The sequence below is a fragment of the Haemaphysalis longicornis genome, unplaced genomic scaffold, assembly GCF_048455015.1.
Source record: "Haemaphysalis longicornis isolate Haplotype H1 unplaced genomic scaffold, Haemaphysalis longicornis Haplotype H1 scaffold_1, whole genome shotgun sequence".
NCBI classification, from domain to species: Eukaryota; Metazoa; Arthropoda; class Arachnida; order Ixodida; family Ixodidae; genus Haemaphysalis; species Haemaphysalis longicornis.
Genome location: NW_027526203.1, coordinates 253934663 through 253951323, shown reverse-complemented (window position 1 = coordinate 253951323; position 16661 = coordinate 253934663). Strand labels below are relative to the sequence as shown.

The 16661-nt window shown below is 49.7% G+C and overlaps 1 pseudogene; it reads right to left on the bottom strand.

Annotated features, from left to right (window-relative positions):
* Positions 1–14237: 14237 nt before the first annotated feature.
* On the bottom strand, positions 14238–15499 carry LOC144158612 (26S proteasome regulatory subunit 6A-B pseudogene; annotated as a pseudogene).
* Between the last annotated feature and the right edge of the window lie 1162 nt (positions 15500–16661).

Genomic DNA, 16661 nt, shown 5'->3' with positions numbered 1-16661 from the left:
ATAATGTGGTAGAGGGTGCAAGGTGGGGGGCAGAATTTGCAGGTGGCGGAATAGAAATGGGATGGACAGCGTGGAAGAGGGTGCCGTAGGGACACGTGAACTAGTAGTTCTCTTTGTAGCTTTGTGCAAGTCCGTGGCGGCGTCTAAGCTAGGCGAATTGAATGCCTGTGGAAAAGAGCTAGAACGTGTTACGAACAAAATAAATTTGAACTTGTCATATCGTGAGCAGCACTAATATTAGAATGTTGCCCTTGCTGCTATGGGGAGATGACACATGTCATCACCTTGACACGACATCATGGATGTACCATATGGGCGTTGGCAGAATTTTGTTTTGAGGAGCGCAAACCAGTGAGATCACGAGGGTAGATAGAGAGGGCGCAGATGAGGGCCGTGAATTGTTGGTGTGGCTTGGAGGGGGGGGGGTGCCCCTTTTGCAACGCTCCGACGCCTATGCACTCCACGACACATAACGGAGCTCCAGTTTTAGGATAGCACAACGTTCAGTTTTAGCTGTGTGTGACTATCCTAACTAGATTATTTTTTCAGCCATTGCGACACAAATTTTTGTCCAGCTCAACTCCCCACCCATTTATTTCAAAGCACGCCAGACACCCCTGCCCACTCCCCCGTCTTACCCCATCTATTCAGGACCCCCTTCTGAGGGACTGGCCCCACAACCCTACACAACCATACAATTACACCAGAGAGTGGCTGGCTGTTGCTGCGAGTCCCTAAGAACAACGGGAACCATAAGCTCACATCACCCGAGCCCTCAGCGGCTGCCTGTGCTGATTCAAACCCAGCGGCTGATTCATCTACACCATCCCGTGATAAAATTTCCGTCTGTCTATCAACCATTCGTTAGCATACTTTACAAAATGCTTGTCGAAAAAATCTCTTTTTAATGTCAGAAAAGTTCGTGTAAGGGGATACATTTGCATTGACCATGTCAAAGAGGGTAGAAGTGCTGCTTTTTCACCACCGTGAATCCTTTTTAGCAGCAGTACGCGTGAAGTAACTGGGGGATGACAACTGGCGAATCACGAGGGGAAGAACATTTAAAGCACGCAGCCATTTCTGCACAGGTTGTCCGAAGTTGCTATCTGCAAGCGTCATCGCCGCGCGTGCCGGTTGCGCGGATGCGCTGGCCCAGTGTTGACGGCCGTGGCTCGATCTTGCCGATGCAGTCCAGTTTACTTACATAAAAACTTATAAAATCAACGAGATACGAATCAGATACGGTTTTTCTAGTTCTCCTGGTCGCTGGAATCGGAGGATGGCGGCCGCCACGACCTCGGATAAGGACTTCCCAGGCGAGTCCTCTGCGGCATGCGCGGCGGAGACTCATCTCCCAGAGCGTCCAAACCATCTAGTCCTTCACACATGGCGGCTAGCTCCGCGGCCACTGCCCTGCCCGTCGCAGCACACATATCATCTTGTTCGTAGTGTGGCTGCCCGTTGTGCGAGCTTGCGAAAGAACTGTCATTCTCCTGAGCCCTTGCGGTACTCGCCGAGTTTTTTTTCGCTGTACCTTTCTTGTGACTGCATCTCTGCGGCAATGTTGCCTCGGGCTTCGCTTTAACAGCTTGCCTACGGTTCCTGGAACTATGAACCGCCGGTCGCAGCGGTATCACAACGTTCGTCGAAAGCGTTCGCGAAACGATTCTCTTGATTCTGATGGAAGGAACTTCCCTGGTGGGATGACGCCATGGGCGCGCAGTTCGTAGAGTTTCTCGTGGAAGTTGTGCCTCTTCAGCGCGTTTCTTTCGGAGCCGGGTGAGGGGAGGCGAACGCCGCTCCATGGGCTGCTGTGGCCGCCGCTGTTGAGGTGGCATAAGGGGAGAAGCCGGGGAAAAGCAGAGTTCAGTGTCGCCGTTGCGTGATGATGATGATGATGATGCCCTCAAATATTTTGGCGCGTACCCACAAGGGGGGATTGGCCAGGGCTAAACCGGTTAAATACGTGGAGACTTCAAAATACTTATTTCCGGGAAGAGGCTGTAAAAGGAAACTTAGTTGTGAATGAAACCCGAATTACCCAATAATCAGCACCGTTAGCAATTCAAACGACCTGAGGCAGAAAGAAAATTTTGAATGCAATTATATATATCCCTTCTTGCAAACCCCAGCTTTGATGCGCCAATAGATAATATAAGTGTTATCGATAAAGTCAACCGCTCAATCGGCTCCTTCAAAACAGTTGTCTAGCTGTTGAGAAACGGCGACAGTCGAGAAAAAAATGTTCGATTGTTTCGGGGACCTGGCACCGCACACATAGTTCTGTAGGTGAAAGTTATGATCTGAACAGATAGAAATTAAGCCTTGGAACCCTGCAGCGCAGCTCGGTGAAGGTCACCTCGCATTGCCGAGAGCCACAAAAATGAACATTCCACCCGAACTTTAAATGTTGGAACTCTTCAAATGATAAAAGTGAATCGGAACGGGTGGCGTCTAAATGCCAATATCGTCTTAGTCTCGCAGATGCAAATAGAGCCAGATTAGGAATTCCGAATTGAATGGGAGCTGTGACGGCGAGATTAGCTAAATGGTCCGCTTGCTCGTTGCCCCTGATGTCCGTATGGCCAGGGACCCAAGACAAGCGTACCTCCTTCACGTGCCTGGGAACAAAAAATAATAGTGTGCGGTACAATGGGGAGTCCGAAGAGGAAGTTAACGCCGATATAACTGCCATCGAATCAGATAATATGATGATTTTTGATACATGCTGCGGTACTTTGCATAGAGCGAGAGCTATTGCTAAAAATTCGGCCATAAAAATGGGTGTGTAGTCCGGGATTCGTAGCGAATAACTCCAATCTAGAGATTGTGAAAAAATACCAATTCCAGCTTTCTCGCCATTTTGAGATGCATCAGTATAAATCACAGAAGAAGCAGGATACTTGGATAAATATTCATTTAAAATAGCGGCTAATAGCGAGCGTGGTAGAAGTTTTGCAGCGGAAGGGAAGGGGTTTAGAAAGTAAAACTCAGTTTCTCGCTCGATTGTGGATACCGGAATGACCTAATATAACTTAACAGAAATATAATCCAGGCATGATTGAACGGCTGCGCAGCTAGCACAGGTTGATGATGATGATGCCCTCAAAGGTTTTGCAACGTACCCACAAGGAGGGATTGGCCAGGGCTAGATACCATACTGTGGGTGCGTTTCAATTTCCCCTTTAGACGGCTTCGTTGCCGTCTTCGCGGACAGCCCGCCATGTTAAGCATCGTTACAATGCAAACGAAGCAGGATACGGCATCAAAGTCAGCAACGATGCAGGCTACTTTCCTCTCTGACTTTCCTAAGCTAATAAGTGACGCCAGCGGCACCTTTATGCCCATTAATATTGAAACAAAATCACTTGTTCTTTACTTGAAATATTTAGTATAATTTACTAGTTGTGAAGATGTCTTTGTTTAATTTTTAAATAAGGCGCCGTTCCAATTTTATTCCCTTAGACGTCTAGTTAGACTGCATAAGCTGTCCACCAAGCTGTCCGCGAATTGGAACGCAGCTTGTAATTCATGAGGACCTCAAAATACTAATTTATCTCTGGAAACACAGAGGCCGTAAAATGAAAGTTCTTTATGATTAAAACCCCAACTCCCCATTAATTAGTACCTTTCAGCAATTAGCGAACTGAAGCTGAAAGAAAAGCTTGAATACAATCATATATATCCCTTTTTGCATAGCCCAAATTTGTTGTGCCAATAGATAATATAAGTGGAACAGATACAGTCAACCCCAAACGCTCAATAAGGGTTCTTCAAAAGCAGTTGTCTAGCTGCCGAGAAGCGGCGACAAGGGAGAAAAAAAATGTTCGATTTGTTCTGGGACCTGGCACAGCACACAAAGTTCTGTAGGTGAAAGCCGTGTTCTAAACAGATAGAAATTTAGCCTTGGAATCCTGCAGCGCAGCTCAGTGAAGGTCACTTCGCATTGCCGAAAACCACAAAAATGAACATTCCACCCTAACTTTAAACGTTGATAGTCTTCAAAGGATAGGAGTGCATCTGAACGAGTAGCGTCAAAATGCCAATATCGTCTTAATCTTGAAGATGCATAGCCAGATTAGGCATGCCGAATTAAACGGGAGCTGTGACAGCAAGATTAGCTAAATGTTCCGCTAGCTCCCGGCCCCTGATGTCCGCATGGCGAGGGACCCAAGCCAAACGTACCTCCTTCGCGTGCCTTGGAACAAAAAACAATAATGTGCGGTACAATGGAGAGTCGGAAGAGGAAGTTAATGCCGATATAACTGACATCGAATCGGATAACATGATGATTTCTGATACATGAAGCGGTACTTTACATAGAGTGAGAGCTATTGATAAAAATGCTGCCAGAAAAATGGGTGTGTAGTCCGGGATTCGTAGCGAATAACTCCAATCTAGAGATTGTGAAAAAATACCAATTCCAGCTTTCTCGCCATTTTGAGATGCATCAGTATAAATCACAGAAGAAGCAGGATACTTGAATAAATACTCATTTAAAATAGCGGTTAATCAAGAGCGTGGGAGAAGTTTTGCAGCCGGAGGGAAGGGGCTTTGAAAGAAAAACTCAGTTTCTCGCTTAATAGTAGATATATGGAATAACTTCATATAGCTTAACAGAAATGCAGTCAAGATATGTTTGAACGAATTGCACTTGGGGGGGGGGGGAGGTTTCGGCCACGGAGATGTAAAGAATAAACTCGGAGCACAAATAAATATGGGATTGGCAACTCCAGAGGGGGCTTGTACATGCGGAGGTAAGTTTGAAACGTCAGCGAGATAAATCGAACTCTGAGTTCAGTAATGAGCGACTCCAAGTACAAAACCCGGTTCGAGACAAACCGGGTAGACCAAGGCAAAATCGAAGGATGTGCCTCTCCAACAGGCGGCAGTTTGTGCATAGGGCAATTTGAGTTCCAAGTTGCCCTAGCTCCCCTAGCTCCACGTTGTACTTTTCCCACTGACACGCGAATTATTCCTTTTTCCTGTACTGACGCTACGAACTACCATTGCGACGAAAGGTATTCTTGTAGTGCAAACCCGCTGGCTCGCGGCTCTTCCATGCAGGCAGATTCATGCCGTGCAGAGAAGACGCTCGGTGGAACAACGGGGTGAGGTAGTGTCGCTGTACAAATTGAATTTTTTTTCTCTGCTAAAACAAAAACTGTTTTGATTAAACTTCCTGAAATAAACTACGATCATTTGTACTAGTGAATGGCTCGAACTTGATATTTTTACTACGAGCACAACAATGCGCATTTTCAAGGTGAATATGGGCCATAAGAGAGATTTTCCCAAGTTTGACAAACGTTTTCTCGCACATTTAATCTTTTTTCAGTGTAAATGTAGTTTTTACCAATTTTCCACAATGCTGAGATACAGGTACAAATGCTTCATTGGCTGAGAGAATGTGCTTGTGCTTGCTAAAAATGTTTGAAACTGCTCGACATCGTGTATTTTCTGAATGGCGTAATCACAGCAAAGAAAAGAAAAAAATATTTGAAAAATTCGGCGTACAGCAGCCCACGGCCTCGACATGACGTTCACAAAAAATGGTGGCCATTGTGAGAGAATTTACTTTTTCATGAATTTTTTCACAGACGTAAGTTTGCTTGAAACTCTGGAAATAACAGGGCCGCTAGAAACACAACAAATTTTTTTTTTTTGACAAAAACACTTTCAGGGAGCATTTTGGGACATGCAAGGATGACCCACAATTTTTACTGAGCAAATCCGTGATGGTCGATTTTACGGCTGGGACGTTTGGAATGGATGACCCATAGGGGATTCTACTTATAAGTAGCACTTGTATTATTTTGAGCGTGTCAGATTCTGTGAGGCCATAACGAAGATGCGCGACGCGCTGAATCATACGTGTCAGCTGGTTGACAGTCTTCTGGAGGGGAGCGATTGTGTGGAGCCCAGAGCCATTTTTGAGGACAAGTCGAGAATTCTCAAGTGCGGCACAGAACTTGGGATGGGTTACTCATTTATGAAAAGGTGCGGGTTTGGGACGGTGGACTTGTTTTGTTTCGGCGTACGAGCAGTAAGTGTCACAAGTGCCGATGTCTCCGGGGCACATTCAAGACTTCGTTCTCTAAGGCATCTTTGCGCCTTGTCTATAGCGGTTTGAAGTGCTTCTTGTTGCTCACCCATGGATCCTGGGTCCATAAGGTGAGACCACCTGTGTAGATGGCGCGACGAAGGTGGGGAATATCTTGCAATAATGGTGAAAGGTGCACACTCCACACGCTGAACGCCTGTCGACCATTGGCAATTATGGTTATAAATACTCGACTTCCACGAGCGCAGAGTTGTGCGTCGTGGGCCACCGTGGAGAACGTTTCTCTGCCCGTTCGAGTTGTCATGTTGGAAGCGCGTCAGTATATGCTGCTACCTGTACCATCGCTGTTCTCTACTCGCCATGCAATAAACAAGTTCAGTTGGCTCTCGGCTCTTGGTCGTCCGTCGGCATGGAGGCAACTTCCCTGCAAGCCGTCCCCCCCCCCCCCCCCCCCCCCGCTACCACGACGGGAGGGGTCGTAGTCTCACGTCTTCGCCCATGTAACAGCAGTCGCCGCCACCATAGAAACTCCGGAGACACGGTTCCTCTCTACGGCACCTGTGGAGGTCGTGTCGGCAGGGGGACAACAAAGAGTTGTTCACGAGTCGTCTTCCGGTAGACTTGGGGCCGCCGACACACGCCACAATAGACAGATTTCGCATATTGGCTGGCGTAGGCTAACGCTACGGTGGTGGTTTAGGTCGCCCCTCAGCGAAACGAATGCGCGGGCTCGGCGAGGCATAGGCGATCGTCCCCGCGGAACGAATGCCACCTGCTTAGCCGGGTTAGCGTACGCTAGCCGCTATGCTAAATATATATTAATTGCAGTGCGTTACGTTTGCAACCTTCCGCAACCGTTGAGTCGTAGGCATGTAGTCGGAGGACAGCTTGGGGCCAAATCCAGTCATGAGGAGGAGCTATGACACTTGTGGCCACGACAGCGCTAGGTCAACTCGCGGCCTGGGGCAAATATGCACCCGTGGCGTGTTTGCTTTATCTTTTTTCGACCATTGCGTCTTGGAGGGGAGATAAGCTTAGGTAAAGGAGCGAGGCAGCGTTTGAGCCCGCCATTGATTTATCCTAAGGGTAGAAACTGACCAATCACATCGGCAGCCTTGCACACATTATGCACAAAGCTGATAAATTCGCGCGCGAGAGGCTCAGCGCCCGACAGTTCAGTGCCCTCAGTTACTCTAACCGATCAGCCAGCCTCCGTAAGATACACGTAAACATTGTATGTCAATGGCGTAGCTGTGTAACAGTCGATCGCTAAGACAGCAATATTCTGCCATCCATTTTATAAGGAACCTTTTGTACAATATTGTAAATACAGTTCTCTCTGCTATCTTTCGTCGTCTTCGCCTTGTGTTCCCCTCCTCCATCACCATCACCGCCGAGTACCAAAAGCGAAAGGTTCCTCCGTCTAGAAACGAATACCAATCCATCAACAAGGTAAGCCCCAAGGAATTTTTAACAGTAGAGCTGTTTAAACTTCTAGTCCGTCGTCGAGCGTCACCAGAAAACTCGACCTGCATTCGAGCGCACGTGAGCGTGCGCCTCGTGAGGAGCGCCGGAGTCGGCCAGCTCGACCTTCGAGAACACTCTGCCCAGCGTTCGGGGCATGATCTTTCGCGTGCTGTTCTCCTCCTGAGTTCACGCGAGTTCGCGCCTGAAGTGGGGAGCACAGACGCCGAGTTCACGCTACAGCCGCCGAGTTCGCAAAGCCGGTTGCCGTGGGAATTCTAGCACGTGTCTGACGCGGTCCACTTTTGGAGGAATTTGAAAGCCTGCGGTCAGAACGATCTGGACCTGTCAGACATGGAGAACTTTCAGTGGCAAGTTCGGAAATCCACGTGAGGTGCAACAGTCGGGTCTCCGACAAAGGGAGAGGGTCCGCCAGCTCTGTTTTTTCTCCAACTTTGCAGCACTAGTGCAAACTGCACCAATTTTTTTTTTGTTATTGCTGCTGCAATATGATGGCCCGCGAATCGTGAATTGTTCCCACCATTCGATATGAATTATTGATTATGAGATTTAAATCGCCGACGCTACACGGGCGATGAGGCTCGCCGTAGTGTACGGCTCCGGGTTAATTTTGACCACCTGGGGATCTTTCGTGCGCCGAAATCTCGACACAGGGGCATTTTTACTCCTCGCCTTCACCAGAAAAGTGGCCGCCGCGGCCGGAAGTCGATCCCGCGTCCTTGGGAGCCATTTATTATGGACAATGCCGCATTTTTAGAGTCATGAGGTGTATAATTACTCGCCTTAATAAAACATTTCATCGCTTAATACTACGCAGCAGACCGCGCCAAAAAAAAAAAGGCAAACTGCTGGGCAGGTGTCGTTTGGTACGCCTACGTTCACTGCTCCACGCTACGTTCAACGTTTCCTGAAAACTTCACCCATCGCTGTCCGCGTGATATTATAATTCGAGAGTTTTAGCATAGCGTCTAGAGGAGGCTCACGCCACGGCGGCAGGTTACCGGGACCCGAGTGCGCATGTGCGCGCAGGGAGAGCGAGGACGTCGGCCCTCAGCGGAACGAATCCGCGGGCATGGCGAGGGCGGGCCCGCTGAACTAATCCACCCTACCGGAACGAATGCGCAAGTGCTCAGTCGAGTCCCGGTACCCGCCGCCATAGCGTTAGCGGACGCCAACCGCTATGCTAAAACTCTCTAATTGCCCAGTCCAGACCCGGCACCCGTCGCCGTAGCGTTAGCGCACGCTAGGCGGTATGCTAAAACTATCTACACGTGCTTTCGGCCTGCGCCACCCCTTACCCTGAACCCAACGTAAATAAAGTGGCACTACTACGACTACTACTACTACAACTGCTCCGTCAAACTTGGTGTCAAGAGTCCCTGGTGTCACTAATATTCAAACTGCACGAGCGTTCACGCTACCATGCCCGAATTTTGGTGGGGGAGAGGGGAAGTGGAGGGGATGGTGGTGGTGGTAGTGGTTGTTATGTGGGATCAGGCGGGGTTAGCTTGGCTGGATATGCCGGCAATTGCTCCGCCCAAGGTCCTTCCAATTATTCAATGGTAGTGTCCTTTCACCACGAGTTTGCCAGTTCCGTCTCCTGAAGAGAGCTTAGTAGAAGGCGCGGCACGTCTCTGCGCAGCATCGAATATGTCCCCTTGGAAAGACGATGTGGTCCAGAGTGCTGTGTGGGGCTGCCAGCTTTCGAATTGCTGAGAGCATTGCAGTCCGCTCGACATCATGCTCTGGGCAACACATTACGTAGTGGGGTACATCCCCTATCACTCCACATGACGAACATGGAGGCGATCGCACGAGACCCACCTTGAATGGCCATGCTGTGGTCTTCGCTTAGCCCGTTGGGATGCGGTACAGCAATGTTGCATCTGATCTTATAAGTCCCTTTGGGACGCAAGGCTGGTGATAGAGATTTCACAAGGACTTGAAATGTTCGACGACTGTTCACCTGAAGTCGTTCCAGTGATTGGCGGAAACTTTAACAGTCGGTTAAATTGCGGCGCATTCCGTGCCATCTGATCAGCGGAGCTCATTGCCCTTGACGCTAACATGGGATGGAATCCATTGAAACCACACATGAAAACCCTTGCTGCTGAGTTCTTGCACAAGCCGTAAAAAACGCTGACAGTCCCTTTTCGTGGGGATCCCACGCTGTAAAAGTTGTAGAGCTGCTTTTGAGTCAGTAAGAATTTCCTGCGGCTTATATGACTTAAGTTTCCTCAAAGCAGCCGCGATGGCAATGCACTCGGATTCGGTGGAGGACACCACATGATCCAGACGTGCTGGCCAGGAATGACATACGCCGCTGCCCTAACCCCTTTGTGCGTATTGACTGAGCCATCCGTAAAAATTTTAAGGTGATTGGGATAAGAGTTCTCCAAATGTTCAAGAACCAAAAATCTGGCTGCTTCCACTGGCGTGTTTCGCTTGACTCTCATGTGAGGAACATGCAGCTGAACCTGAAAGTTCTCGTAAGACCATGGTGACATTGAGATAGGAAGTTCTCAGAGTGTTAAGAGCAGTGTTCGCATGAGAGGCCGTCTTTGTTCGAAGCCGCCTTATTATTGCTCTTCCAGCACTGGTTTCCCCTAAACGCATTACCTGCGTCAGTAACCTCTGTGACGCCATCAAGGGAAGTGTAGCAGACTGGCTCTCCCGTATGACCTTTTCGTTTGCCGCCTCCTGAGGAACTCCAATTGCTATCCTCGGCCCTTTCCTATGCAACGCTTCGAGGCGCTCATACTGGGATTCTGAAGGGGAGATCAGAGGCAGGTGGTAAAGAATGCGACTCACAATCAGAGCTGAGGGTAGCTTAATTATGGACGCCGGGTAATTTCCCCATTTAGCTTCAGCAATCCTCCTCAAAATGTTCACACGGGGAAGCAGAGCCAAAATAGTCATGTCAACTGCCCGTCGCCAATACAGTCTGCTTTCCAGGATGACACCAAGGAACCGCACGTGAGTAGCTTGACGGATATATAGACACGCTGCCCAATGTTAAATTAACACGGGTGGGCTGTCGCTGGTTCCCAGGGAAAAGAACATAACAGGACTTCTCGGCCGAGAGCGTCAGTCCAACGGAGGACAAATATTTCTGCATGGTGCGGCCTGTTTCCCTCACATACCGTGTGGCGAAGTTGGTGGAGAAACTGGTTTGTGCGAGACTAACCTGGTGGCTAGATCGTTATAAAAGACTACCATACTGCATGACTGGGTTTCGACGACGCTTAAGCGCCCAGGATAGTGTTCTGGACTTTATCAGCCATGTCAAACATAACCAAGTGCATGAACTTTTAACTATGGCTATGTTTTTTGACGTTTGGAAGGCTTATGACTATGTCCTGAGGCAAGCAAAAGTAGACAGACTACATGCAATAGGGCTGTCATGAAACCTTCTTCGCTTTGTTCACGGCTTTCTCCTAGACCGGTACATGCAGGTACGGTTGGGGAGTGTGCTAAGCGAAAAAAGAAGCGCCTGGAGGGGGTTCCCCAGGGTAGTGTTGTGTCCCCTATTCTTTTCAATGTGGCTATGGCTGGGCTACCTGCAGCCCTGAAAAGTCCGACAACGAACTCACGTATCCGTGTACGCTGACGATGTTTGCATCTGGTTGTCCTGATATCAACATAAGCGACTGGCAGTGATGGCTCAACGAAGTGGAGGGGAGCGGAGAACTGCATGAGGCGGCAGATTTCGCGGTTAAGAGCTTCCCCTGCCGGATGGGAGAAAGGGTGAACGCGTGTCAGTTAGTCAGAATCAAGTGTCTAAACGACGCCTTTTTTTTAAGAACCAGTCTTTCTTGAGCTACTTCAACCTGAAAAAATTTTGGTCTGCCTGTATGTCTTTCCCTTGATTCAGCAACCCGGTCAAACAGACAGACAGACAAGGAACTTTATCGGTGGTCCTGAGAGACTCCGATGACTCCCTTTTCAGGGGGGTGATGAAGCCGTGGGCCGCTCCCACGTTGGCACGGGAAGTTCAAGCTTCATCGCCGCATCGTGGGCTTTCTGGACAGCCCATAACCGACGTGAAAACTCGGCGCTTCGTAGCGCAGAGCTCCACTCTTCTTCGGTGCAGCTATTCGGGCCTCTCTGTAACCAGGGGCATCCCCAGAGCATGTGTTCTAAATTACTTTTCTTTCCACATCTCGGGCAGTCCGGACTACTATAGCCGTCTTGAGACATGGAGTGAAATAAAGCCAAGTTTGGATACGACCCTGTCTGAAGCATGCGCAGTGTGACAGCCTGTGGTCTGTTCTGTTTACGGTGGGGAGGAGAGTAGACTCTCCTGTCAAGGTAGTAGTGCGTAGTTACCTCATTAAAGGTGTACAGAATATCTCGGAACTCGACAAACAGGTTCAGCAAGACCTCGACTCGCATTCGCAACCGCGCGGTGGGTTAGTGCGCGCGCTTGGACGTGTGCGATGCCGTTGAGGTTGGCGAGGGAATCGAGCTGGGAGTCGAGATGTGCCGGGAACCACGTGATAATGTGTGGATGCAGTACTCTAGCGGGGAGGATTCTACATGCTTCTTCGGCGGTCGAGCCAGAGGTGAATACCCTGACCGCCGCCCTCGAATCAGTGAAGATTTGAATTCTCTCTTCATCCAGGAGTGCCAAAGCGATCGCTGCCTGCTCCGACCCATCAGGGATGGAGCCTCTGATTGTGGCTGCGCAAGTGACCTGGCCTGCGTTATTGACTAATGTTGTGACGAAGCTAGATGTGCGCCCGTACTGAGCCGCATCCACGAAGCTGACCGTGTGAGGGGAGTCCTTGATCTGCCGGAGCAGTGCCGCAGCCCGTGCTCTGCGTCTACCCCCATTGTGTTGCGGGTGTACGTTTTTAGGAAAAGGAGCAACCATGATGCTATCCCTTAGGTGATCCGACTAGCACATTTACGTTCCTCCACTACGGTGGGGCCGACTCCCAAAACCATGAGGAGCTCCCTACCCACGGGTGTGCTGAAGAGGCGTGATATTTGAGCCGTTTCCTGGGCTTCCATGATTTCGTCGAGTGTGTTATGTACGCCCAGCTGGAGAAGGCGTTCTGTGCTGGCATTTATCGGAACTCCTAATACTTTCTTGATGCTCTTACGGATTAGCGCTTCAAACTTGTTCTTTTCGGAAGCGTGGCACTCGTGCATTGCAGCCACGTAGATGATGTCGCTCATGAGGAATGCGTGGAAGAGTCTGAGCAGGTTATCCTCCTTGAGACCCCCCCTCTTATTAGAGATTCTAGTGATCAGGCCGATCATGCACTCCGTCTTGGTTGTGATTTTAAGGAGTGTGGTAATGTTAACTCCACTAGATTCAATAAACATTCCGAGTACCCTTGATATCCTTAGAGTGTCTACCCTAGGAATGTTGGCACCACTCTTGTTGTGAAGCTTGATGTTAACCTCGTCGAGGGGCTTCCACCCCTTGGGCCTGGGACTTTTTCTGACCGGTCTATAGAGAAGTATCTCAGACTTTTTCGTCGAGCACCTTAGCCCTGTGCCCTCGAGGAAAGTTTCGGTTCGGTCTACAGCCTCCTGGAGACTCGATTCCACCTCCCCTTCGCTGCCTCCGGTACACCAGATGGTGATGTCGTCTGCATATATAGTATGATTAACTCTCTCGATTCCCAAAAGGGATAACGACAGTTGCCTCATAGCCAGATTGAACAATAAGGGCGAGATCACGGCTCCCTGAAGCGTCCTTCTGGGCCCGAGCGAATACTCTTACGATTTTTCTCCGACCTTTAACGTAGCTTGGCCACCCTCCAGGAACGACCTGACATAGTCGTGAAAGGCCTAGCCTAGGTTGAGTTTCGAGATGGATTCTAGAATGTGCCTGTGCGATATGTTGTCGAAAGCATTCTCCAAGTCGAGCCCGAGAACGCCCCCCACGTCCCTCCGTTGTCTATGATTTGAGTCTTGGTGAGTTTCATTGCATCTTGTGTTGAGAGGCCTGGTCTGAAGCCGACCATGTTATAGGGCAGGAGACCATTCTGTTCTACGTGCTTTGCTATGCGATTGTTAATTAGATGCAAAAAATAATTCTGAAGAGAAGTCTATATAGGTAAAGCCTTCCCAAACCACTAAATCTGAGACTACACTTCATACTTCTAACCATTGTTCAGCAAAAAGAAAACATTAGGCCCAGTTATCTGTGGCAAAACAACTACGCATAAGTTGTATATGCAATGTTCTTTAACTAAAAATACATGGATGCTTGATTTTTGAAATAAAAAAAATACGCGCTGAAACCAGTATTTTTAACCAAAAATACAAAAAGCGCTCGCGCATGAGCCCAGAACTTGTTGCAAAATACCAAGAAGTCAAAAAATAACTAAAGGTTCCATTAGACGGCGCACGACCAGTGCAACGCGGGAAAATTGAGTGGGCTTGAGCAAACCTCCACCGTGTTTGTCGTGGGAGCAGCGAGACGGGAAGGTGAGAGAGTGGAGAGGTGGGCACGGAAGAGGCGAGGCATTTATGTCGCAGGGTCGGAACAAGACTACTGTGTTTCGACAACGTTTGTAGCGAAGTGAGAAGATACGAGGCCAACTTTTTTTTTTCAGCTTAACAAAATGTTGACCAGTCACCCAAGAATGTATGTCGTTAAAAAGCACCACAAGATGACAACCACTCGCATAATAAATTCGTTTAATTAATTAGAGAAATAGTTTCCAGTTCACTCAAACGCAGAACAGCTAATGTCCTGCACCTCCATGGCGCCGTCCCTGCAGCCCTTGAGGGAAACTTGCAGCCTTCTCACGGCCATCATGCCGACCTCGACGCAGACTACCTTGCACTGCGTCCCGTTGAAGTCGTCGGTGCAACGCGCCGCATCTTCCAAGTTACCGTCCTTGCCGTATTTCCCCATTGCACCAGTGGATCCGCATGATGCGCGTCCGGGCGTGATCATCAGGATGCTCGACCTCGACCTTCCTGTCCAGTCGGTCCGACCTCAGCGGGGCTGGGAAGAAAATGGCCCCCTGGTCGGCGGCCGTGATCACTGTCATGTCGGCACCCGAGCTGAACCCGATCAGCAGCTCGAGCATGGTGCCCGGCACCTCCCTGTTGCCGTACTTCTCGGATTCACGACGCTTGTTGGAGATGGCGTCGAGCCCGCCAATTAATGTTACGGCGGGCGCCCTCTTTTTGGACAGGGCGAACGCGTCTCTCATCGGCTTGGCTCCTTCGTGGATGAACATCGGACCCAATTGGGAACCCGCGGGTTTGAGGAATGTTGATCGGGCCTGCGTGCCACAAGCCCGAGCCAAGGGCGTCTTGCCGGTTCCAGTAGAGCTGTGAACGAGCCCTCCCTTCAGTGCGTTCACTCGGAAGTTTGTGAACTTGTCCTTGTGCGTCAGGGGCAGCACTATAGTCCCGGCCTCGAACAGCTCTTTTGTCTGTTTGTCGAGACCATCGATGTCGCTGGAGTGACCCGTGGGCCGGTCGTCCACTTCGGTAGCCTTGACGCGGGGGTCGCACTGCTGCGGCAGTGTCTCGAGGATGAGGAAGGAGACTTTGTTGAGACCGGGGTGCAGCTCACCGGTATGCACGAGGCCGACGAAGGGCAAAGAGTCGGTCTGGCACGGGGAGGATTTGATAACTGCGCTCTTGACTTTTCGTTCGGAACTGAGGCCTACGCTGGCGCCGTCCTCCACGGTAAGTTCCCGCGGGTCGACGTCGAGCAGCTCGACAATGCTTGACACCAGGTACGGCAGCGCTTTGTTGACCTTGATCTCGTCGCTTGTCGCCCTAATCTTCTGCTTGCGGGCTTGGATCACGTGCGGGATGCGCACAATCTCACTTTTAATGAGCATGAGTTCGTCGTTACGCACCTTCGTCTTGCAAACAACTTCCTCCGCGGACATCTTCGGCTCGTCGTTTACCGGGGCTGCATCGACGCTGCCCACGAGCGCTAGAATGCAGGCCATTTTGCTTCCCTGCCACGGTGTCCGGCTACCTCGAACTGATGTCGGCGACAATGCTGCAGCCGGAGTACTGCAACCAGGCTACATGCTAACAAAAGAGAAGGAAGACGACTGCACTCTGAAACAGCAGCGAGCCAAAGAATACGAGTTTCAAGCACGCAGTGCGCATGTTATTTTTCGTTCGTTTTTTTCTTCTTTCGCGTGCGCCGGTTCACTTACACGCGGGGGCTATGGGCTCGTCGTGGGATGCGCACGTGCACATAGCGCCAGGCTGAACTGGCTTCAGTGAGCGCGCACCAGATCACGCTCTAGCAGTGCGAACGTGGTAAAATTGAACAAAATGAACAAACTTTTACATATTACATTCATCACGGGAGGAGTGAGTGGAGAGGGGATGAAGCGTGAGGGGTGGGAAGTGGTGGAGTGGGGAGACAGGTACGTGGCAGGGGCTGCCGAAGTTTTTCGACGACATTTCCAGCGAAGCAAGCTAATTTTTTAAACGAACCTCAACTTAACGGATCGACGAACTGAAAACTAATGGGAACTTGAGTCGACCCCATGGATGCTTCGCATACTACTCAGGGTTCCCCTACGGGAAGATGAGAAACTTTTTAGCCCTGTTCTTTGCGTAGTTTTAAGCGTTCGGTCTATCATTTATCAAGGAGAAGGCACTATACGAGTTATGAGTCGAAAACTACGGTGTTGTTCATATCGACAGACCGGAAAAATTCACGTTCCGCGCGGCACCATGCAACAAAAAGAGGAAGAGCAAATTCACAGCTTCTCTGCTTGCTATGCTGCAGCTGTCGTCGAAAGACGATAGTCGTCAGCCGTCTCTCCCGCGTAACTTGTTCTCCGCTCTCCGCTCACACCACTCACGCACTTTGCCTCCATCTCTCTCTTTCGTGACGAATGAAATGCTGGTTCGTTCAATACAATTCAATTTTTCCACCTTGCACTGCCCACCCGTCATTTCTTGGGGCAGCACGCATCTTCCTCTTTATCCTTCGTTTCTTTTTCTGTCTTGAACAGCACGAGACTGAGCTCCGTTATGTTTGTGCTTGTTCTCGCACAAGCTGGATCCTTTCTGGGCCATTTTTAACGCGTTTTTTTTGCTGTCGTAAAAACATACCCAACGTGTATTCTAACTAGAAGAACGCGGGTACTCCCTCTTA